Below are 18,519 nucleotides of genomic sequence, written 5' to 3'. Positions count from 1 at the left end.
AGCAATGACACACCTGTGTGAACAGCCAGGAGACCCCCCCCCCCCCCCCATGTTATGTTACATAGTTACATAGTTAGTACGGTCGAAAAAAGACATATGTCCATCAAGTTCAACCAGGGAATTAAGGGGTAGGGGTGTGGCGCGATATTGGGGAAGGGATGAGATTTTATATTTCTTCATAAGCATTAATCTTATTTTGTCAATTAGGAACATTCAGCACCCACCCGCTATCAAGGCAGCTGCCTATCATGTCATGCCCTACCTGCACAGGTGTGCTGGCTACTCAAATGATCCAATTAAGGAGGCCATTTAGTCAGCAGCAGCAGAAGTCCTGTGCCTGGACGCTCCAACAGCGGCCAGACACAAGCAGAAGCAGAAGCAGCAGAAGCAGCAGCAGCACCACCTTTTGTTTTTTGGCTGCAGCAGCAGCAAGGCCCACAGGGCTGGCTAGCTGGCTAGCCAGCAAGCAGGTAGCAATGAAAGTAGGAATCTTTCTTTTTAACCCTGTAAGGGGGTGGTGCACTGTACCCGAAGATACTGCCATATCGGGTCAATGCATAGGGCGACGGAAGCAAGCTTCGAAATCGGCCCCCGTTCTCAAAAATCCATTTAATATATGGTCCCCAGATAGGGGACGTATCAGATATTAAACTGATAAGAACAGATACTACACTTGATCTTAGCCAAAAGGCCGAGAAGCGATAACCGTGAAAGGGGCGGGCCCAACAAGGTGCCCTTCATGGGCACTATCACTGCTTGCTGTCAGGGAGGCTGCCAGACAATTTTCCATGCACACTCTGGGCTGGGGGGCAGTCAACCACCAGTACACACAGCAGAACCTAAACCCATACCATTATTGCTAAGCAGCAAGACAGGGGCCCATTGCACTCCCACGGGGCCTTTTTAAATGCAATCCATAACCCGGATTTGCCAGGAACCCTTCTTACTCCTCCTACTTGCATGTGACACTGGGCTTAGGATCTGCATAGGAAACACACACACAAGCACACACCTACCTTTGTTGCCTGCAGATGCCTCCTTGGCTGTCCCCAAACGGTATCAAACCAACACCCACGGGAAGCTGTAAGCATAGAGGACATGCCTGCACCCCATTGGACTTACCTGTGTGGGTTAAACCCGGGTTATTTGACAACCTATGGCGGTGATGGTTCTGCTCAGGCAGAGCAGTGCTGATGCTCCTCATAAAGCTGTCGCTGCTGTGAAGGTTCTAGGTGACATCACAAATCCCTATGGTTACATACACAACAAAGCTGGGTTGTTGTTGTTTACACTCTGCAAGGCCTGTGGAAGTGAGTGACATCATAGCACTGTAGTTCTGAGGGTTCTAGATGGATGCAACAATCTCCTGTTGCTTCTATGAAGGCCATAATAGACGACATCACCAAACAGCTCCATAGTCACATACACAGCAAAGGAGAGATGTTGTTTACACCTAGTGATGTCAGTGGTATTGAGTGACATCACAGCACAGTGCTAAGGCTCCTGGGCCTGGACACAGCAGCGGCTGCAATATCTCAACGGAGAATATGTTTATATATATGTGTGTGTGTGCGCGTATATATATATATATATATATATATATATATATATATATATATATTTCTCCGCCGAAATCACTTTTAAACCCATTTCCACCTTTTTTTCCCTTCTCTTCCTCTTACTTTTTTTTCACGTTTTTTTACGTCTTTCTCCTTTTCGCCTCTTTTCTGGGCGTATTATTCTTCTTTTTCTTCTTTTTTTTCGTCTAATGCATACCCCATCAGTGCAGCAATGCTTATTCAATACCGCCAGCAGATGGAGACACTGGGGGATAATTTTCTAAGGATTTATACTGATTTTTCCTGTCTGAATTTGTCGCACAGAAAGTTGCAGGCCAAATATGTGTGGACATTTCTGCGACTTTAGCTTCTAGAGCATTTTTACAACATTATACATAGGTGCTGAATACATAAAAAGCGACTGTTCAGCGACAGACAAGTCGCATCGGCTGAAAGTAGGCCAGAATGTCAGTCCATGTTGGAGCAGGTTTAGATACAGTCTAAAGTATAGATCTCAAAGTCTGTGCACAGAATTTAGCAAGGGCCTCGCACCTTCTGATGCATCAGGTAGGTGCACAATAGCATAGCCTAACCCTCTGTACTTTGGTCTATATTGATGCGGGACATAGACAGCCAGCTGATGACCAATCCATTAGTGCAATGGATGGCTGGAAGCATTTGTCTTTGCCTTTGCAATACCACAGAAGCAATGCATGGTCAATGTACAGCAATGACACACCTGTGTGAACAGCCAGGAGACCCCCCCCCCCCCCCCATGTTATGTTACATAGTTACATAGTTAGTACGGTCGAAAAAAGACATATGTCCATCAAGTTCAACCAGGGAATTAAGGGGTAGGGGTGTGGCGCGATATTGGGGAAGGGATGAGATTTTATATTTCTTCATAAGCATTAATCTTATTTTGTCAATTAGGAACATTCAGCACCCACCCGCTATCAAGGCAGCTGCCTATCATGTCATGCCCTACCTGCACAGGTGTGCTGGCTACTCAAATGATCCAATTAAGGAGGCCATTTAGTCAGCAGCAGCAGAAGTCCTGTGCCTGGACGCTCCAACAGCGGCCAGACACAAGCAGAAGCAGAAGCAGCAGAAGCAGCAGCAGCACCACCTTTTGTTTTTTGGCTGCAGCAGCAGCAAGGCCCACAGGGCTGGCTAGCTGGCTAGCCAGCAAGCAGGTAGCAATGAAAGTAGGAATCTTTCTTTTTAACCCTGTAAGGGGGTGGTGCACTGTACCCGAAGATACTGCCATATCGGGTCAATGCATAGGGCGACGGAAGCAAGCTTCGAAATCGGCCCCCGTTCTCAAAAATCCATTTAATATATGGTCCCCAGATAGGGGACGTATCAGATATTAAACTGATAAGAACAGATACTACACTTGATCTTAGCCAAAAGGCCGAGAAGCGATAACCGTGAAAGGGGCGGGCCCAACAAGGTGCCCTTCATGGGCACTATCACTGCTTGCTGTCAGGGAGGCTGCCAGACAATTTTCCATGCACACTCTGGGCTGGGGGGCAGTCAACCACCAGTACACACAGCAGAACCTAAACCCATACCATTATTGCTAAGCAGCAAGACAGGGGCCCATTGCACTCCCACGGGGCCTTTTTAAATGCAATCCATAACCCGGATTTGCCAGGAACCCTTCTTACTCCTCCTACTTGCATGTGACACTGGGCTTAGGATCTGCATAGGAAACACACACACAAGCACACACCTACCTTTGTTGCCTGCAGATGCCTCCTTGGCTGTCCCCAAACGGTATCAAACCAACACCCACGGGAAGCTGTAAGCATAGAGGACATGCCTGCACCCCATTGGACTTACCTGTGTGGGTTAAACCCGGGTTATTTGACAACCTATGGCGGTGATGGTTCTGCTCAGGCAGAGCAGTGCTGATGCTCCTCATAAAGCTGTCGCTGCTGTGAAGGTTCTAGGTGACATCACAAATCCCTATGGTTACATACACAACAAAGCTGGGTTGTTGTTGTTTACACTCTGCAAGGCCTGTGGAAGTGAGTGACATCATAGCACTGTAGTTCTGAGGGTTCTAGATGGATGCAACAATCTCCTGTTGCTTCTATGAAGGCCATAATAGACGACATCACCAAACAGCTCCATAGTCACATACACAGCAAAGGAGAGATGTTGTTTACACCTAGTGATGTCAGTGGTATTGAGTGACATCACAGCACAGTGCTAAGGCTCCTGGGCCTGGACACAGCAGCGGCTGCAATATCTCAACGGAGAATACGTTTATATATATGTGTGTGTGTGCGCGTATATATATATATATATATATATATATATATATATATATATTTCTCCGCCGAAATCACTTTTAAACCCATTTCCACCTTTTTTTCCCTTCTCTTCCTCTTACTTTTTTTTCACGTTTTTTTACGTTTTTCTCCTTTTCGCCTCTTTTCTGGGCGTATTATTCTTCTTTTTCTTCTTTTTTTTCGTCTAATGCATACCCCATCAGTGCAGCAATGCTTATTCAATACCGCCAGCAGATGGAGACACTGGGGGATAATTTTCTAAGGATTTATACTGATTTTTCCTGTCTGAATTTGTCGCACAGAAAGTTGCAGGCCAAATATGTGTGACATTTCTGCGACTTTAGCTTCTAGAGCATTTTTACAACATTATACATAGGTGCTGAATACATAAAAAGCGACTGTTCAGCGACAGACAAGTCGCATCGGCTGAAAGTAGGCCAGAATGTCAGTCCATGTTGGAGCAGGTTTAGATACAGTCTAAAGTATAGATCTCAAAGTCTGTGCACAGAATTTAGCAAGGGCCTCGCACCTTCTGATGCATCAGGTAGGTGCACAATAGCATAGCCTAACCCTCTGTACTTTGGTCTATATTGATGCGGGACATAGACAGCCAGCTGATGACCAATCCATTAGTGCAATGGATGGCTGGAAGCATTTGTCTTTGCCTTTGCAATACCACAGAAGCAATGCATGGTCAATGTACAGCAATGACACACCTGTGTGAACAGCCAGGAGACCCCCCCCCCCCCCATGTTATGTTACATAGTTACATAGTTAGTACGGTCGAAAAAAGACATATGTCCATCAAGTTCAACCAGGGAATTAAGGGGTAGGGGTGTGGCGCGATATTGGGGAAGGGATGAGATTTTATATTTCTTCATAAGCATTAATCTTATTTTGTCAATTAGGAACATTCAGCACCCACCCGCTATCAAGGCAGCTGCCTATCATGTCATGCCCTACCTGCACAGGTGTGCTGGCTACTCAAATGATCCAATTAAGGAGGCCATTTAGTCAGCAGCAGCAGAAGTCCTGTGCCTGGACGCTCCAACAGCGGCCAGACACAAGCAGCAGCAGAAGCAGCAGCAGCACCACCTTTTGTTTTTTGGCTGCAGCAGCAGCAAGGCCCACAGGGCTGGCTAGCTGGCTAGCCAGCAAGCAGGTAGCAATGAAAGTAGGAATCTTTCTTTTTAACCCTGTAAGGGGGTGGTGCACTGTACCCGAAGATACTGCCATATCGGGTCAATGCATAGGGCGACGGAAGCAAGCTTCGAAATCGGCCCCCGTTCTCAAAAATCCATTTAATATATGGTCCCCAGATAGGGGACGTATCAGATATTAAACTGATAAGAACAGATACTACACTTGATCTTAGCCAAAAGGCCGAGAAGCGATAACCGTGAAAGGGGCGGGCCCAACAAGGTGCCCTTCATGGGCACTATCACTGCTTGCTGTCAGGGAGGCTGCCAGACAATTTTCCATGCACACTCTGGGCTGGGGGGCAGTCAACCACCAGTACACACAGCAGAACCTAAACCCATACCATTATTGCTAAGCAGCAAGACAGGGGCCCATTGCACTCCCACGGGGCCTTTTTAAATGCAATCCATAACCCGGATTTGCCAGGAACCCTTCTTACTCCTCCTACTTGCATGTGACACTGGGCTTAGGATCTGCATAGGAAACACACACACAAGCACACACCTACCTTTGTTGCCTGCAGATGCCTCCTTGGCTGTCCCCAAACGGTATCAAACCAACACCCACGGGAAGCTGTAAGCATAGAGGACATGCCTGCACCCCATTGGACTTACCTGTGTGGGTTAAACCCGGGTTATTTGACAACCTATGGCGGTGATGGTTCTGCTCAGGCAGAGCAGTGCTGATGCTCCTCATAAAGCTGTCGCTGCTGTGAAGGTTCTAGGTGACATCACAAATCCCTATGGTTACATACACAACAAAGCTGGGTTGTTGTTGTTTACACTCTGCAAGGCCTGTGGAAGTGAGTGACATCATAGCACTGTAGTTCTGAGGGTTCTAGATGGATGCAACAATCTCCTGTTGCTTCTATGAAGGCCATAATAGACGACATCACCAAACAGCTCCATAGTCACATACACAGCAAAGGAGAGATGTTGTTTACACCTAGTGATGTCAGTGGTATTGAGTGACATCACAGCACAGTGCTAAGGCTCCTGGGCCTGGACACAGCAGCGGCTGCAATATCTCAACGGAGAATACGTTTATATATATGTGTGTGTGTGCGCGTATATATATATATATATATATATATATATATATATATATATATATTTCTCCGCCGAAATCACTTTTAAACCCATTTCCACCTTTTTTTCCCTTCTCTTCCTCTTACTTTTTTTTCACGTTTTTTTACGTTTTTCTCCTTTTCGCCTCTTTTCTGGGCGTATTATTCTTCTTTTTCTTCTTTTTTTTCGTCTAATGCATACCCCATCAGTGCAGCAATGCTTATTCAATACCGCCAGCAGATGGAGACACTGGGGGATAATTTTCTAAGGATTTATACTGATTTTTCCTGTCTGAATTTGTCGCACAGAAAGTTGCAGGCCAAATATGTGTGACATTTCTGCGACTTTAGCTTCTAGAGCATTTTTACAACATTATACATAGGTGCTGAATACATAAAAAGCGACTGTTCAGCGACAGACAAGTCGCATCGGCTGAATAGGCCAGAATGTCAGTCCATGTTGGAGCAGGTTTAGATACAGTCTAAAGTATAGATCTCAAAGTCTGTGCACAGAATTTAGCAAGGGCCTCGCACCTTCTGATGCATCAGGTAGGTGCACAATAGCATAGCCTAACCCTCTGTACTTTGGTCTATATTGATGCGGGACATAGACAGCCAGCTGATGACCAATCCATTAGTGCAATGGATGGCTGGAAGCATTTGTCTTTGCCTTTGCAATACCACAGAAGCAATGCATGGTCAATGTACAGCAATGACACACCTGTGTGAACAGCCAGGAGACCCCCCCCCCCATGTTATGTTACATAGTTAGTACGGTCGAAAAAAGACATATGTCCATCAAGTTCAACCAGGGAATTAAGGGGTAGGGGTGTGGCGCGATATTGGGGAAGGGATGAGATTTTATATTTCTTCATAAGCATTAATCTTATTTTGTCAATTAGGAACATTCAGCACCCACCCGCTATCAAGGCAGCTGCCTATCATGTCATGCCCTACCTGCACAGGTGTGCTGGCTACTCAAATGATCCAATTAAGGAGGCCATTTAGTCAGCAGCAGCAGAAGTCCTGTGCCTGGACGCTCCAACAGCGGCCAGACACAAGCAGAAGCAGAAGCAGCAGAAGCAGCAGCAGCACCACCTTTTGTTTTTTGGCTGCAGCAGCAGCAAGGCCCACAGGGCTGGCTAGCTGGCTAGCCAGCAAGCAGGTAGCAATGAAAGTAGGAATCTTTCTTTTTAACCCTGTAAGGGGGTGGTGCACTGTACCCGAAGATACTGCCATATCGGGTCAATGCATAGGGCGACGGAAGCAAGCTTCGAAATCGGCCCCCGTTCTCAAAAATCCATTTAATATATGGTCCCCAGATAGGGGACGTATCAGATATTAAACTGATAAGAACAGATACTACACTTGATCTTAGCCAAAAGGCCGAGAAGCGATAACCGTGAAAGGGGCGGGCCCAACAAGGTGCCCTTCATGGGCACTATCACTGCTTGCTGTCAGGGAGGCTGCCAGACAATTTTCCATGCACACTCTGGGCTGGGGGGCAGTCAACCACCAGTACACACAGCAGAACCTAAACCCATACCATTATTGCTAAGCAGCAAGACAGGGGCCCATTGCACTCCCACGGGGCCTTTTTAAATGCAATCCATAACCCGGATTTGCCAGGAACCCTTCTTACTCCTCCTACTTGCATGTGACACTGGGCTTAGGATCTGCATAGGAAACACACACACAAGCACACACCTACCTTTGTTGCCTGCAGATGCCTCCTTGGCTGTCCCCAAACGGTATCAAACCAACACCCACGGGAAGCTGTAAGCATAGAGGACATGCCTGCACCCCATTGGACTTACCTGTGTGGGTTAAACCCGGGTTATTTGACAACCTATGGCGGTGATGGTTCTGCTCAGGCAGAGCAGTGCTGATGCTCCTCATAAAGCTGTCGCTGCTGTGAAGGTTCTAGGTGACATCACAAATCCCTATGGTTACATACACAACAAAGCTGGGTTGTTGTTGTTTACACTCTGCAAGGCCTGTGGAAGTGAGTGACATCATAGCACTGTAGTTCTGAGGGTTCTAGATGGATGCAACAATCTCCTGTTGCTTCTATGAAGGCCATAATAGACGACATCACCAAACAGCTCCATAGTCACATACACAGCAAAGGAGAGATGTTGTTTACACCTAGTGATGTCAGTGGTATTGAGTGACATCACAGCACAGTGCTAAGGCTCCTGGGCCTGGACACAGCAGCGGCTGCAATATCTCAACGGAGAATACGTTTATATATATGTGTGTGTGTGCGCGTATATATATATATATATATATATATATATATATATATATATATATATCTCCGCCGAAATCACTTTTAAACCCATTTCCACCTTTTTTTCCCTTCTCTTCCTCTTACTTTTTTTTCAAGTTTTTTTACGTTTTTCTCCTTTTCGCCTCTTTTCTGGGCGTATTATTCTTCTTTTTCTTCTTTTTTTTCGTCTAATGCATACCCCATCAGTGCAGCAATGCTTATTCAATACCGCCAGCAGATGGAGACACTGGGGGATAATTTTCTAAGGATTTATACTGATTTTTCCTGTCTGAATTTGTCGCACAGAAAGTTGCAGGCCAAATATGTGTGACATTTCTGCGACTTTAGCTTCTAGAGCATTTTTACAACATTATACATAGGTGCTGAATACATAAAAAGCGACTGTTCAGCGACAGACAAGTCGCATCGGCTGAAAGTAGGCCAGAATGTCAGTCCATGTTGGAGCAGGTTTAGATACAGTCTAAAGTATAGATCTCAAAGTCTGTGCACAGAATTTAGCAAGGGCCTCGCACCTTCTGATGCATCAGGTAGGTGCACAATAGCATAGCCTAACCCTCTGTACTTTGGTCTATATTGATGCGGGACATAGACAGCCAGCTGATGACCAATCCATTAGTGCAATGGATGGCTGGAAGCATTTGTCTTTGCCTTTGCAATACCACAGAAGCAATGCATGGTCAATGTACAGCAATGACACACCTGTGTGAACAGCCAGGAGACCCCCCCCCCCCCCCATGTTATGTTACATAGTTACATAGTTAGTACGGTCGAAAAAAGACATATGTCCATCAAGTTCAACCAGGGAATTAAGGGGTAGGGGTGTGGCGCGATATTGGGGAAGGGATGAGATTTTATATTTCTTCATAAGCATTAATCTTATTTTGTCAATTAGGAACATTCAGCACCCACCCGCTATCAAGGCAGCTGCCTATCATGTCATGCCCTACCTGCACAGGTGTGCTGGCTACTCAAATGATCCAATTAAGGAGGCCATTTAGTCAGCAGCAGCAGAAGTCCTGTGCCTGGACGCTCCAACAGCGGCCAGACACAAGCAGAAGCAGAAGCAGCAGAAGCAGCAGCAGCACCACCTTTTGTTTTTTGGCTGCAGCAGCAGCAAGGCCCACAGGGCTGGCTAGCTGGCTAGCCAGCAAGCAGGTAGCAATGAAAGTAGGAATCTTTCTTTTTAACCCTGTAAGGGGGTGGTGCACTGTACCCGAAGATACTGCCATATCGGGTCAATGCATAGGGCGACGGAAGCAAGCTTCGAAATCGGCCCCCGTTCTCAAAAATCCATTTAATATATGGTCCCCAGATAGGGGACGTATCAGATATTAAACTGATAAGAACAGATACTACACTTGATCTTAGCCAAAAGGCCGAGAAGCGATAACCGTGAAAGGGGCGGGCCCAACAAGGTGCCCTTCATGGGCACTATCACTGCTTGCTGTCAGGGAGGCTGCCAGACAATTTTCCATGCACACTCTGGGCTGGGGGGCAGTCAACCACCAGTACACACAGCAGAACCTAAACCCATACCATTATTGCTAAGCAGCAAGACAGGGGCCCATTGCACTCCCACGGGGCCTTTTTAAATGCAATCCATAACCCGGATTTGCCAGGAACCCTTCTTACTCCTCCTACTTGCATGTGACACTGGGCTTAGGATCTGCATAGGAAACACACACACAAGCACACACCTACCTTTGTTGCCTGCAGATGCCTCCTTGGCTGTCCCCAAACGGTATCAAACCAACACCCACGGGAAGCTGTAAGCATAGAGGACATGCCTGCACCCCATTGGACTTACCTGTGTGGGTTAAACCCGGGTTATTTGACAACCTATGGCGGTGATGGTTCTGCTCAGGCAGAGCAGTGCTGATGCTCCTCATAAAGCTGTCGCTGCTGTGAAGGTTCTAGGTGACATCACAAATCCCTATGGTTACATACACAACAAAGCTGGGTTGTTGTTGTTTACACTCTGCAAGGCCTGTGGAAGTGAGTGACATCATAGCACTGTAGTTCTGAGGGTTCTAGATGGATGCAACAATCTCCTGTTGCTTCTATGAAGGCCATAATAGACGACATCACCAAACAGCTCCATAGTCACATACACAGCAAAGGAAAGATGTTGTTTACACCTAGTGATGTCAGTGGTATTGAGTGACATCACAGCACAGTGCTAAGGCTCCTGGGCCTGGACACAGCAGCGGCTGCAATATCTCAACGGAGAATACGTTTATATATATGTGTGTGTGTGCGCGTATATATATATATATATATATATATATATATATATATATATATATATATTTCTCCGCCGAAATCACTTTTAAACCCATTTCCACCTTTTTTTCCCTTCTCTTCCTCTTACTTTTTTTTCAAGTTTTTTTACGTTTTTCTCCTTTTCGCCTCTTTTCTGGGCGTATTATTCTTCTTTTTCTTCTTTTTTTTCGTCTAATGCATACCCCATCAGTGCAGCAATGCTTATTCAATACCGCCAGCAGATGGAGACACTGGGGGATAATTTTCTAAGGATTTATACTGATTTTTCCTGTCTGAATTTGTCGCACAGAAAGTTGCAGGCCAAATATGTGTGACATTTCTGCGACTTTAGCTTCTAGAGCATTTTTACAACATTATACATAGGTGCTGAATACATAAAAAGCGACTGTTCAGCGACAGACAAGTCGCATCGGCTGAAAGTAGGCCAGAATGTCAGTCCATGTTGGAGCAGGTTTAGATACAGTCTAAAGTATAGATCTCAAAGTCTGTGCACAGAATTTAGCAAGGGCCTCGCACCTTCTGATGCATCAGGTAGGTGCACAATAGCATAGCCTAACCCTCTGTACTTTGGTCTATATTGATGTGGGACATAGACAGCCAGCTGATGACCAATCCATTAGTGCAATGGATGGCTGGAAGCATTTGTCTTTGCCTTTGCAATACCACAGAAGCAATGCATGGTCAATGTACAGCAATGACACACCTGTGTGAACAGCCAGGAGACCCCCCCCCCCCCCCCCATGTTATGTTACATAGTTACATAGTTAGTACGGTCGAAAAAAGACATATGTCCATCAAGTTCAACCAGGGAATTAAGGGGTAGGGGTGTGGCGCGATATTGGGGAAGGGATGAGATTTTATATTTCTTCATAAGCATTAATCTTATTTTGTCAATTAGGAACATTCAGCACCCACCCGCTATCAAGGCAGCTGCCTATCATGTCATGCCCTACCTGCACAGGTGTGCTGGCTACTCAAATGATCCAATTAAGGAGGCCATTTAGTCAGCAGCAGCAGAAGTCCTGTGCCTGGACGCTCCAACAGCGGCCAGACACAAGCAGAAGCAGAAGCAGCAGAAGCAGCAGCAGCAGCACCACCTTTTGTTTTTTGGCTGCAGCAGCAGCAAGGCCCACAGGGCTGGCTAGCTGGCTAGCCAGCAAGCAGGTAGCAATGAAAGTAGGAATCTTTCTTTTTAACCCTGTAAGGGGGTGGTGCACTGTACCCGAAGATACTGCCATATCGGGTCAATGCATAGGGCGACGGAAGCAAGCTTCGAAATCGGCCCCCGTTCTCAAAAATCCATTTAATATATGGTCCCCAGATAGGGGACGTATCAGATATTAAACTGATAAGAACAGATACTACACTTGATCTTAGCCAAAAGGCCGAGAAGCGATAACCGTGAAAGGGGCGGGCCCAACAAGGTGCCCTTCATGGGCACTATCACTGCTTGCTGTCAGGGAGGCTGCCAGACAATTTTCCATGCACACTCTGGGCTGGGGGGCAGTCAACCACCAGTACACACAGCAGAACCTAAACCCATACCATTATTGCTAAGCAGCAAGACAGGGGCCCATTGCACTCCCACGGGGCCTTTTTAAATGCAATCCATAACCCGGATTTGCCAGGAACCCTTCTTACTCCTCCTACTTGCATGTGACACTGGGCTTAGGATCTGCATAGGAAACACACACACAAGCACACACCTACCTTTGTTGCCTGCAGATGCCTCCTTGGCTGTCCCCAAACGGTATCAAACCAACACCCACGGGAAGCTGTAAGCATAGAGGACATGCCTGCACCCCATTGGACTTACCTGTGTGGGTTAAACCCGGGTTATTTGACAACCTATGGCGGTGATGGTTCTGCTCAGGCAGAGCAGTGCTGATGCTCCTCATAAAGCTGTCGCTGCTGTGAAGGTTCTAGGTGACATCACAAATCCCTATGGTTACATACACAACAAAGCTGGGTTGTTGTTGTTTACACTCTGCAAGGCCTGTGGAAGTGAGTGACATCATAGCACTGTAGTTCTGAGGGTTCTAGATGGATGCAACAATCTCCTGTTGCTTCTATGAAGGCCATAATAGACGACATCACCAAACAGCTCCATAGTCACATACACAGCAAAGGAGAGATGTTGTTTACACCTAGTGATGTCAGTGGTATTGAGTGACATCACAGCACAGTGCTAAGGCTCCTGGGCCTGGACACAGCAGCGGCTGCAATATCTCAACGGAGAATACGTTTATATATATGTGTGTGTGTGCGCGTATATATATATATATATATATATATATATATATATATATATATTCTCCGCCGAAATCACTTTTAAACCCATTTCCACCTTTTTTTCCCTTCTCTTCCTCTTACTTTTTTTTCACGTTTTTTTACGTTTTTCTCCTTTTCGCCTCTTTTCTGGGCGTATTATTCTTCTTTTTCTTCTTTTTTTTCGTCTAATGCATACCCCATCAGTGCAGCAATGCTTATTCAATACCGCCAGCAGATGGAGACACTGGGGGATAATTTTCTAAGGATTTATACTGATTTTTCCTGTCTGAATTTGTCGCACAGAAAGTTGCAGGCCAAATATGTGTGACATTTCTGCGACTTTAGCTTCTAGAGCATTTTTACAACATTATACATAGGTGCTGAATACATAAAAAGCGACTGTTCAGCGACAGACAAGTCGCATCGGCTGAAAGTAGGCCAGAATGTCAGTCCATGTTGGAGCAGGTTTAGATACAGTCTAAAGTATAGATCTCAAAGTCTGTGCACAGAATTTAGCAAGGGCCTCGCACCTTCTGATGCATCAGGTAGGTGCACAATAGCATAGCCTAACCCTCTGTACTTTGGTCTATATTGATGCGGGACATAGACAGCCAGCTGATGACCAATCCATTAGTGCAATGGATGGCTGGAAGCATTTGTCTTTGCCTTTGCAATACCACAGAAGCAATGCATGGTCAATGTACAGCAATGACACACCTGTGTGAACAGCCAGGAGACCCCCCCCCCCCCCCCATGTTATGTTACATAGTTACATAGTTAGTACGGTCGAAAAAAGACATATGTCCATCAAGTTCAACCAGGGAATTAAGGGGTAGGGGTGTGGCGCGATATTGGGGAAGGGATGAGATTTTATATTTCTTCATAAGCATTAATCTTATTTTGTCAATTAGGAACATTCAGCACCCACCCGCTATCAAGGCAGCTGCCTATCATGTCATGCCCTACCTGCACAGGTGTGCTGGCTACTCAAATGATCCAATTAAGGAGGCCATTTAGTCAGCAGCAGCAGAAGTCCTGTGCCTGGACGCTCCAACAGCGGCCAGACACAAGCAGCAGCAGAAGCAGCAGCAGCACCACCTTTTGTTTTTTGGCTGCAGCAGCAGCAAGGCCCACAGGGCTGGCTAGCTGGCTAGCCAGCAAGCAGGTAGCAATGAAAGTAGGAATCTTTCTTTTTAACCCTTTAAGGGGGTGGTGCACTGTACCCGAAGATACTGCCATATCGGGTCAATGCATAGGGCGACGGAAGCAAGCTTCGAAATCGGCCCCCGTTCTCAAAAATCCATTTAATATATGGTCCCCAGATAGGGGACGTATCAGATATTAAACTGATAAGAACAGATACTACACTTGATCTTAGCCAAAAGGCCGAGAAGCGATAACCGTGAAAGGGGCGGGCCCAACAAGGTGCCCTTCATGGGCACTATCACTGCTTGCTGTCAGGGAGGCTGCCAGACAATTTTCCATGCACACTCTGGGCTGGGGGGCAGTCAACCACCAGTACACACAGCAGAACCTAAACCCATACCATTATTGCTAAGCAGCAAGACAGGGGCCCATTGCACTCCCACGGGGCCTTTTTAAATGCAATCCATAACCCGGATTTGCCAGGAACCCTTCTTACTCCTCCTACTTGCATGTGACACTGGGCTTAGGATCTGCATAGGAAACACACACACAAGCACACACCTACCTTTGTTGCCTGCAGATGCCTCCTTGGCTGTCCCCAAACGGTATCAAACCAACACCCACGGGAAGCTGTAAGCATAGAGGACATGCCTGCACCCCATTGGACTTACCTGTGTGGGTTAAACCCGGGTTATTTGACAACCTATGGCGGTGATGGTTCTGCTCAGGCAGAGCAGTGCTGATGCTCCTCATAAAGCTGTCGCTGCTGTGAAGGTTCTAGGTGACATCACAAATCCCTATGGTTACATACACAACAAAGCTGGGTTGTTGTTGTTTACACTCTGCAAGGCCTGTGGAAGTGAGTGACATCATAGCACTGTAGTTCTGAGGGTTCTAGATGGATGCAACAATCTCCTGTTGCTTCTATGAAGGCCATAATAGACGACATCACCAAACAGCTCCATAGTCACATACACAGCAAAGGAGAGATGTTGTTTACACCTAGTGATGTCAGTGGTATTGAGTGACATCACAGCACAGTGCTAAGGCTCCTGGGCCTGGACACAGCAGCGGCTGCAATATCTCAACGGAGAATACGTTTATATATATATGTGTGTGTGTGCGCGTATATATATATATATATATATATATATATATATATATATATATATTTCTCCGCCGAAATCACTTTTAAACCCATTTCCACCTTTTTTTCCCTTCTCTTCCTCTTACTTTTTTTTCACGTTTTTTTACGTTTTTCTCCTTTTCGCCTCTTTTCTGGGCGTATTATTCTTCTTTTTCTTCTTTTTTTTCGTCTAATGCATACCCCATCAGTGCAGCAATGCTTATTCAATACCGCCAGCAGATGGAGACACTGGGGGATAATTTTCTAAGGATTTATACTGATTTTTCCTGTCTGAATTTGTCGCACAGAAAGTTGCAGGCCAAATATGTGTGACATTTCTGCGACTTTAGCTTCTAGAGCATTTTTACAACATTATACATAGGTGCTGAATACATAAAAAGCGACTGTTCAGCGACAGACAAGTCGCATCGGCTGAAAGTAGGCCAGAATGTCAGTCCATGTTGGAGCAGGTTTAGATACAGTCTAAAGTATAGATCTCAAAGTCTGTGCACAGAATTTAGCAAGGGCCTCGCACCTTCTGATGCATCAGGTAGGTGCACAATAGCATAGCCTAACCCTCTGTACTTTGGTCTATATTGATGCGGGACATAGACAGCCAGCTGATGACCAATCCATTAGTGCAATGGATGGCTGGAAGCATTTGTCTTTGCCTTTGCAATACCACAGAAGCAATGCATGGTCAATGTACAGCAATGACACACCTGTGTGAACAGCCAGGAGACCCCCCCCCCCCCCCCATGTTATGTTACATAGTTACATAGTTAGTACGGTCGAAAAAAGACATATGTCCATCAAGTTCAACCAGGGAATTAAGGGGTAGGGGTGTGGCGCGATATTGGGGAAGGGATGAGATTTTATATTTCTTCATAAGCATTAATCTTATTTTGTCAATTAGGAACATTCAGCACCCACCCGCTATCAAGGCAGCTGCCTATCATGTCATGCCCTACCTGCACAGGTGTGCTGGCTACTCAAATGATCCAATTAAGGAGGCCATTTAGTCAGCAGCAGCAGAAGTCCTGTGCCTGGACGCTCCAACAGCGGCCAGACACAAGCAGCAGCAGAAGCAGCAGCAGCACCACCTTTTGTTTTTTGGCTGCAGCAGCAGCAAGGCCCACAGGGCTGGCTAGCTGGCTAGCCAGCAAGCAGGTAGCAATGAAAGTAGGAATCTTTCTTTTTAACCCTTTAAGGGGGTGGTGCACTGTACCCGAAGATACTGCCATATCGGGTCAATGCATAGGGCGACGGAAGCAAGCTTCGAAATCGGCCCCCGTTCTCAAAAATCCATTTAATATATGGTCCCCAGATAGGGGACGTATCAGATATTAAACTGATAAGAACAGATACTACACTTGATCTTAGCCAAAAGGCCGAGAAGCGATAACCGTGAAAGGGGCGGGCCCAACAAGGTGCCCTTCATGGGCACTATCACTGCTTGCTGTCAGGGAGGCTGCCAGACAATTTTCCATGCACACTCTGGGCTGGGGGGCAGTCAACCACCAGTACACACAGCAGAACCTAAACCCATACCATTATTGCTAAGCAGCAAGACAGGGGCCCATTGCACTCCCACGGGGCCTTTTTAAATGCAATCCATAACCCGGATTTGCCAGGAACCCTTCTTACTCCTCCTACTTGCATGTGACACTGGGCTTAGGATCTGCATAGGAAACACACACACAAGCACACACCTACCTTTGTTGCCTGCAGATGCCTCCTTGGCTGTCCCCAAACGGTATCAAACCAACACCCACGGGAAGCTGTAAGCATAGAGGACATGCCTGCACCCCATTGGACTTACCTGTGTGGGTTAAACCCGGGTTATTTGACAACCTATGGCGGTGATGGTTCTGCTCAGGCAGAGCAGTGCTGATGCTCCTCATAAAGCTGTCGCTGCTGTGAAGGTTCTAGGTGACATCACAAATCCCTATGGTTACATACACAACAAAGCTGGGTTGTTGTTGTTTACACTCTGCAAGGCCTGTGGAAGTGAGTGACATCATAGCACTGTAGTTCTGAGGGTTCTAGATGGATGCAACAATCTCCTGTTGCTTCTATGAAGGCCATAATAGACGACATCACCAAACAGCTCCATAGTCACATACACAGCAAAGGAGAGATGTTGTTTACACCTAGTGATGTCAGTGGTATTGAGTGACATCACAGCACAGTGCTAAGGCTCCTGGGCCTGGACACAGCAGCGGCTGCAATATCTCAACGGAGAATACGTTTATATATATGTGTGTGTGTGCGCGTATATATATATATATATATATATATATATATATATATATATATATTTCTCCGCCGAAATCACTTTTAAACCCATTTCCACCTTTTTTTCCCTTCTCTTCCTCTTACTTTTTTTTCACGTTTTTTTACGTTTTTCTCCTTTTCGCCTCTTTTCTGGGCGTATTATTCTTCTTTTTCTTCTTTTTTTTCGTCTAATGCATACCCCATCAGTGCAGCAATGCTTATTCAATACCGCCAGCAGATGGAGACACTGGGGGATAATTTTCTAAGGATTTATACTGATTTTTCCTGTCTGAATTTGTCGCACAGAAAGTTGCAGGCCAAATATGTGTGACATTTCTGCGACTTTAGCTTCTAGAGCATTTTTACAACATTATACATAGGTGCTGAATACATAAAAAGCGACTGTTCAGCGACAGACAAGTCGCATCGGCTGAAAGTAGGCCAGAATGTCAGTCCATGTTGGAGCAGGTTTAGATACAGTCTAAAGTATAGATCTCAAAGTCTGTGCACAGAATTTAGCAAGGGCCTCGCACCTTCTGATGCATCAGGTAGGTGCACAATAGCATAGCCTAACCCTCTGTACTTTGGTCTATATTGATGCGGGACATAGACAGCCAGCTGATGACCAATCCATTAGTGCAATGGATGGCTGGAAGCATTTGTCTTTGCCTTTGCAATACCACAGAAGCAATGCATGGTCAATGTACAGCAATGACACACCTGTGTGAACAGCCAGGAGACCCCCCCCCCCCATGTTATGTTACATAGTTACATAGTTAGTACGGTCGAAAAAAGACATATGTCCATCAAGTTCAACCAGGGAATTAAGGGGTAGGGGTGTGGCGCGATATTGGGGAAGGGATGAGATTTTATATTTCTTCATAAGCATTAATGTTATTTTGTCAATTAGGAACATTCAGCACCCACCCTCTATCAAGGCAGCTGCCTATCATGTCATGCCCTACCTGCACAGGTGTGCTGGATACTCAAATGAT

At 46.1% G+C, this 18,519-nt stretch overlaps 8 non-coding genes across 8 annotated transcripts; all 8 read right to left on the bottom strand.

Moving 5' to 3' along the window:
* Window positions 1–512: 512 nt before the first annotated feature.
* Window positions 513–703, bottom strand: LOC130344577 (U2 spliceosomal RNA). The gene has a single exon (XR_008883477.1). It is a non-coding gene; the product is annotated as a U2 spliceosomal RNA (small nuclear RNA).
* A 2,094-nt stretch (window positions 704–2,797) lies between these two features.
* Window positions 2,798–2,988, bottom strand: LOC130344576 (U2 spliceosomal RNA). Its single transcript, XR_008883476.1, has one exon. It is a non-coding gene; the product is annotated as a U2 spliceosomal RNA (small nuclear RNA).
* A 2,078-nt stretch (window positions 2,989–5,066) lies between these two features.
* On the bottom strand, window positions 5,067–5,257 carry LOC130344575 (U2 spliceosomal RNA). The gene has a single exon (XR_008883475.1). It is a non-coding gene; the product is annotated as a U2 spliceosomal RNA (small nuclear RNA).
* Window positions 5,258–7,335: 2,078 nt separating this feature from the next.
* On the bottom strand, window positions 7,336–7,526 carry LOC130344573 (U2 spliceosomal RNA). The gene has a single exon (XR_008883474.1). It is a non-coding gene; the product is annotated as a U2 spliceosomal RNA (small nuclear RNA).
* Window positions 7,527–9,618: 2,092 nt separating this feature from the next.
* On the bottom strand, window positions 9,619–9,809 carry LOC130344572 (U2 spliceosomal RNA). The gene has a single exon (XR_008883473.1). It is a non-coding gene; the product is annotated as a U2 spliceosomal RNA (small nuclear RNA).
* Window positions 9,810–11,910: 2,101 nt separating this feature from the next.
* LOC130344570 (U2 spliceosomal RNA) lies at window positions 11,911–12,101 on the bottom strand. Its single transcript, XR_008883471.1, has one exon. It is a non-coding gene; the product is annotated as a U2 spliceosomal RNA (small nuclear RNA).
* Window positions 12,102–14,182: 2,081 nt separating this feature from the next.
* LOC130344569 (U2 spliceosomal RNA) lies at window positions 14,183–14,373 on the bottom strand. Its single transcript, XR_008883470.1, has one exon. It is a non-coding gene; the product is annotated as a U2 spliceosomal RNA (small nuclear RNA).
* A 2,086-nt stretch (window positions 14,374–16,459) lies between these two features.
* LOC130344568 (U2 spliceosomal RNA) lies at window positions 16,460–16,650 on the bottom strand. The gene has a single exon (XR_008883469.1). It is a non-coding gene; the product is annotated as a U2 spliceosomal RNA (small nuclear RNA).
* Window positions 16,651–18,519: the final 1,869 nt, after the last annotated feature.

This window comes from Hyla sarda, unplaced genomic scaffold (genome assembly GCF_029499605.1).
Source record: "Hyla sarda isolate aHylSar1 unplaced genomic scaffold, aHylSar1.hap1 scaffold_722, whole genome shotgun sequence".
Taxonomy (NCBI): Eukaryota; Metazoa; Chordata; class Amphibia; order Anura; family Hylidae; genus Hyla; species Hyla sarda.
Note: the sequence above shows the minus strand (reverse complement) of the source record. Positions and strands in the feature narration are given on the sequence as shown.